The 6,000-nt window shown below is 39.9% G+C and overlaps 1 protein-coding gene across 4 annotated transcripts in view; it reads left to right on the top strand.

The window, feature by feature from the left end:
• MCTP1 (multiple C2 and transmembrane domain containing 1) overlaps window positions 1–6,000 on the top strand; it is a 339,516-nt gene that overhangs the window by 170,860 nt on the left and 162,656 nt on the right. The gene's annotated exons all lie outside the window — the stretch shown is intronic.

The raw sequence follows: 6,000 nt of genomic DNA, 5'->3' as shown, positions 1-6,000 counted from the left end.
ATGAGGTCATATGATACATGTCTTTCTCTGACTTATTTTGCTCAGCATAATACCCTCTAGTTCCATCCACGTCATTGCAAATGGCAAGATCTCATTCCTTTTGATGGGTGCATAATATTCCATTGTAGATATATACCACATCTTCTTTATCCATTCATCTGTCGATGGACATGTTGGCTCTTTCCACAGTTGGCTATTGTGGACATTGCTGCTATAAACATCAGGGTGCATGTGCCCCTTCAGATCCCTACATTTGTATCTTTGGGGCAAATACCCATTAGCGCAATTACTGGGTCATATGATAGCTCTATTTTCAACTTTTTGAGGAACCTCCATACTGTTTTCCAGAGTGGCTGCACCAGCTTGCATTCCCACCAACAGTGTAGGAGTGTTCCCCTTTCTCCGCATCCCCGCCAACATCTGTCATTTCCTGACATGTTAATTTTAGCCATTCTGACTGGTGTGAGGTGGTATCTCATTGAGGTTTTGATTTGTATTTCCCTGATGCCGAGTGATGTTGAGCACATTTTCATGTGTCTGTTGGCCATTTGGATGTCTTCTTTGGAAAAATGTCTGTTCATATCTTCTGCCCATTTCCTGATTGGATCATTTGTTCTTTGGGTGTTGAGTTTGATAAGTTCTTTATCGATTTTGGATACTAGCCCTTTATCTGATATGTCATTTGCGAATATCTTCTCCCATTCTGTTGGTTGTCTTTTGGTTTTGTTGACTGTTTCCTTTGCTGTGCAAAAGCTTTTTATCTTGATGAAGTCCCAAGAGTTCATTTTTGCCCTTGCTTCCCTTGCCTTTGGCGATGTTTCTAGGAAGAAGTTGCTGCGGCTGAGGTCGAAGAGGTTGCTGCCTGTGTTCTCCTTTAGGATTTTGGTGGACTCCTGTCTCACATTTAGGTCTTTCAACCATTTTGAGTCTATTTTTGTGTGTGTATAAGGAAACGGTCCAGTTTCATTCTTCTGCATGTGGCTGTCCAATCTCCCCAACACCATTTGTTGAAGAGACTGTCTTTTTTCCATTGGACATTCTTTCCTGCTTTGTCGAAGATTAGTTGACCATAAAGTTGAGGGTTTTGAAATACATATTATTTACTCAAGCCATGCAAATGGCTGCCATTTTACACAGTGAACACCAAAGACCTTAGGATTGCCTCCATGGCAATCTGGTTCATGATCTGGTTCCCCTTTACTTCTCTGACATGTTCCACCACTGTTCCCAGTGCTCACTGTGCCCCACTATATCAGGGTCCCTGAGCACACCAGGCCTTTGCTCTAGCTCTTGCCCCTTCCTGGGATACTTCTTTCCAGATATCCATTTGAGTACTCCTTCACTTCCTTCAGGTCTTTGCTCACATCTCACCTTCTCCGTGAAGCCTACTCCAACCACACTAATTATATTTATAAACTATGCTCCTCCCCCACATTCTTCAAAACCCTTATGCCGCACTGTTTGTTTCCATTTTTCATTAACACGTATCACTCCCTAACATACAATATAATGTATTTCTTAATTGTGTTCAATATTTAGTCTCTTTTTCTTCCCTCCCCACTACAAATAGAATCCAAGAGAGCAGGGACATTTCCCTTTTTTGTTTACATGGCCTGGCATATAGTGGGCACTCAATAAATATTTGTTGAATAAATAAACATATGATTTTATTATAAACAACTTTCAGTTTAGTCCTCCTTTATTATGGCATTAAGGCATTATATGAAATTTTGAAATCATGATTGATTTTTATTTCAAAAATTTAAGGAGGACATTACAAAATCTTCAATATGAAAAAGGATGTATTAGGTCTAATGGGCTGAGAGCCACAACTCATGACTTAGTGAGAAAAGGGAAGCCCAGTTATTATTACTCAGTCCCAGAATCAGACCCAGTGGGAACTTAGTGAGTAGTGGCAGTTAATGTATTTCTACCAATCAGATGTTTAAAATATGTTTAGGTCAGTTGATGAAAAAAAGCAAAGGTCAAAACCCCATCTCCAGTGATAAGGGAAGGATTGGAAGATATATCCAATGCACATAGCTTTTTGTTTTGGTGGACCCTGTGGAATTCCCTCATCTACGTACAACATTGTTATATGTTATGATTGAAATTCCAGTTTGTGGAAAGGACAGATGGCAATCTTGATTATAATTAAAAAAAAAAGATTAAAGTATAGCCATTTCGAACTGTGACACCTGAGGAAATTAAACCAAGGAGCTTAATTTGTGCAAGGTAGGCCCCAAATAAAAGGCCCCAATGGATATGAACTGCTTTCCATGCTATTGAAAGCCTTCTGTGTTTTCAGAGACAGGACAACAAAGAGGTGGTCACTGGGTATCCCCCTACACACACATTTCTATAACACACCACATCCAGCAAAGTGTGCTTCTTGTCAGCAGCAAAATGACCCTGGACAAAGCCCACCACTGATGGATCAGGATTAACTTTCTATTCTGGGAGCAAGAATATCATTCAGTATCTTTTGAGTGACTTTAATGCTCAAACCAGTAGTTTGCACAAACTGAAGCCATCCACTTGCCCACGTAACAGGTAACAAGCTAGCAGGGGTGGTGCAGGCTTTCCCACAGTTCTTTATAAACGTGTCAGTGTTGTGACCCCAAAGAGCAAGGGCTAAGAGTGAGAGAGAATTAGCCAGTCAGCACATCCCATTCAGTCCTCTGTGCTGCTTTGAAGACGCCCAGAAAAGGTGCCCATTGGAGACAATTCTGACCTGTTTTTACTGCTGTAGGAATGGCTTTTCACCGTAAGAATTTAAGTGTTAGAGCATGTGCTTTAAAATTTATTATAGATTTACTTTTAAGTTAAGAGAGAAGAAGCTCTAATTTTAACTCCCTTGGGAGATTTTTTCCCCCTGTAAAAATCCATAGGGAAAATAAATAGCCCCTGGTATTTAACGAGATTACGGATAAATGCGCATTAGTCCTAACCTAATATTTTTAAGTATCTATTGTATAGTCACTACATAACATAGATCTAAGTTGCTGTGTTATAGAGTCCGTATCAAAGGGATAAAGAAGATAAAGAAACAAATTTAAGCTAAATATTCCTTATCATAAATTGTTAAAGTCTTCTTGTTAGATAATCGTCCTTCTCTCTAAAGCTGTTGGCAGTAGAGATGTGTAATCACCATAGATCACCAGGGTCATCTCACCCACTGAGGAAAAGTCTTTGCCTCCTTTTCCCTTCCTGTTTCTAGAGCTAGAGAATGATATGCTTCCCATTGTACCTTTTACTTACCTTTATTACAGCACTAACAGTCCTGCATTATAATTGTGTATTTACATGCCTATCATGCTCACTAAACTGTGCGTGCCTTGAGTGCTGGACTGTGTCTTAATCATACTTAAAATTCCAGGGTGAGAGGAGCAGGCGTTCAATAAGTAATGAATGCTTCCAGAGGTATTCCTGTTTCTCTCTAGAAAATTGTCAACAAGGAAAATTGCAGTGTTCTCAAGCAAGGCTAAGACTCTTTCAGCTGTCATGGCGGTTAACACAATCAGCCCCACTGCTCTGATCCTCACCAAGCACTGCAGCAATTTCTATCTTGTATCCAAACCCAAATCTTGCACTTTTTAGCCCAAACGGTGAAAGTTAAGAGAAAGCCAGCTGGTACCCACAGGTCAGCTTTAGTCTTATGACAAGAATGACTAAGAGGGAGATAAGGGATTATATAATCTGTTCCCATACATTGAGGCTGTTTAAATAGCCAAAAATTATCAGAAACAAAATACAGTTCAACTTTGGATGCTGCCTTTAATTCCTTGCACTTCTGCCCATACAGTATTGAGTAAAATCATCACATGGAGCAGCTTTGCATCACTCTTCAGAGCTTTGCAGAACACAGTGTACTTGGTAGACCTCAATACCGCATCCTGTAGTCAATCCCACTCCCCAGACACTCTCAGCAAGCACAGCAGCATATCACGGGGTCCAACTAGAATGATAAAAGGATGAAAGGAAGGAATAATTAAGGAGATAATTAATGGTTAGGTCCATCACTGGTATTTCTGTGATTGTTTTCGGTTGTTTAAGTGGCACATAATCAAGGCTGCAAAATTTAGGAACTGAAAAGCCAGTCATTTAAAGCATCATTTAGCAAGCCAGATAAGCACATTAACTGTGTGTAGCCACTTCTTTAAAATAAAACTATGGTGAATGCTTTTTAGTGGTAAGTTTATAGAATTTGATATTGTACGTTTACTATTATTTTGGTTGAAATTGCTGTTAATTTTTAATTACCCTTGAATCATGCAGTGGCAGAAGGATACTTTCTAAATTAGTTGAAAATAACATAGTGTGTAAAGACCTGATGTTGGCATCCATTACTGATAACTGTAAAAACATAACTTTATAGAAGGAAAAGATGAATAGAAGTTAAATATAAAATTGGCTGCTCTCTCCTTACGTAAATTTTCCTCTTTGCCAGATTCTAGAGAAAACTACCCTGGGTCCTTTGTTGAATGCTTCTTGTCCTTGGGGGAATAAAAGACCGACTTGGCTAAGCTCAGGGAATTGTTTTCCGTCGGCAAATAACAGTATCAGGCATAAGAGATTGTTCACTGTTGGCATCTTCAAACGCTGTTGGTTCTGCCTTCAGAGTATATTCAGAATCCAAGCACTTTCCATCACCTGGATTGTAATATCCTCCTAACTCTTCCCACTTCCTCCTCCACTGGCTTCTCTCCACCTTATTCTCCAAATAGCAGCTGTCAGATCATGTCACGCCGCAGCCCGAATACCTCCAAAAGCTTCTCCTAGAACTTGTAGAGAAAACCGTATCCTGCAGAGACCTGCCACCCTCCCCACACCTCACCCTCTACTCTTCCCCTTCCCTCAATTCATTCCTTCAGTCACACTGGCTTCTTGGATATTCCTAGACACACCAGGCATGGCCATTTCTCTGACCTTTCCACAACCTGTTGTTCTAGGTAGCCCAGAGCCTACTCCCTTGCCTTTTCTATTTCTTTGCCCATATGCTGATTTCTCAGTGAGACCTTCTCTGACGGTCCTTTAAAAAATTGCACATACATACCAGTACTCCTCATTGCTGTTCCTAACTCCTTCTCTATAGTACTTATCACCTTCTACAATACCATAAAATGTGTGTATTCATTGTTTTTTTCCTTAAGGTAAACACCATGAGGTCAGGCTTATCATAATTATTGTTTTATGCACTTATGTCTCCTCAATGCATAGAACACTGCCTGGTACATGGTAAGTAATAATTACTTGTTGAGTGAATGAATCTGTGGTCAAAACATTAGCCAGGTCTTCCCATATGTGTGGCCTACTAACTACTAAGATATGGCATAGTTATTGGGAAATTGGGAAAGGTCTTGCCTGGTACCTTATATTTAAATATAGATATATATAAAATCATAGATATATAATTATATATATCTATGATTTCATTTATTTATTTAGACAGAGAGAGAGTGCAGGGAGGGGCAGAGGGAGAGGGAGAGAGAAAATCTCAAGGAGATTCCACGCCGAGCAGGGAGCCCAAGGCGGGGCTCCATCTCACAACCCTGAGATCATGACCTGAGCTGAAATCAAGAGTCGACCCTCAACCGACTGAGTCACCCAGGCGCCCCACATTTAAATATATTTAATTAAAGCTGTGTTAAGTAGTAATTTGGTCTAAGATAAAAGTTTCTCTCTCTCTTTTTTTTTTTAATGTAAGCACCATTACATTTGGTACAGTGTTTAATATGGTCTCTTAAAATTTACCTTACTTACCCATTTCAAGTTAAAAGCAGGTACATGTAAGAGAATATTTTTGCCAATGATGGAATGCCCCTGGAATTTAATCTAGCAAAATGACTGAGAAGTGGCTTCAGAAGGTGCTTACACTGTTTTTGGTGGGTGTAGCATTGTCTCTAGGGCTTCAATGTCTTCATCCTAATAGAAGAGAGTGAGTGAGAGAATAAGTAATGTGGTGGTCAACGGCAGATAACCAGTTTTCCCTAGGAATGG

Source organism: Mirounga leonina, unplaced genomic scaffold (assembly GCF_011800145.1).
Source record: "Mirounga leonina isolate KUSES-001 unplaced genomic scaffold, KU_Mleo_1.0 Mir_168, whole genome shotgun sequence".
NCBI classification, from domain to species: domain Eukaryota; kingdom Metazoa; phylum Chordata; class Mammalia; order Carnivora; family Phocidae; genus Mirounga; species Mirounga leonina.
This window is presented reverse-complemented; position numbering and strand designations above follow the sequence as displayed.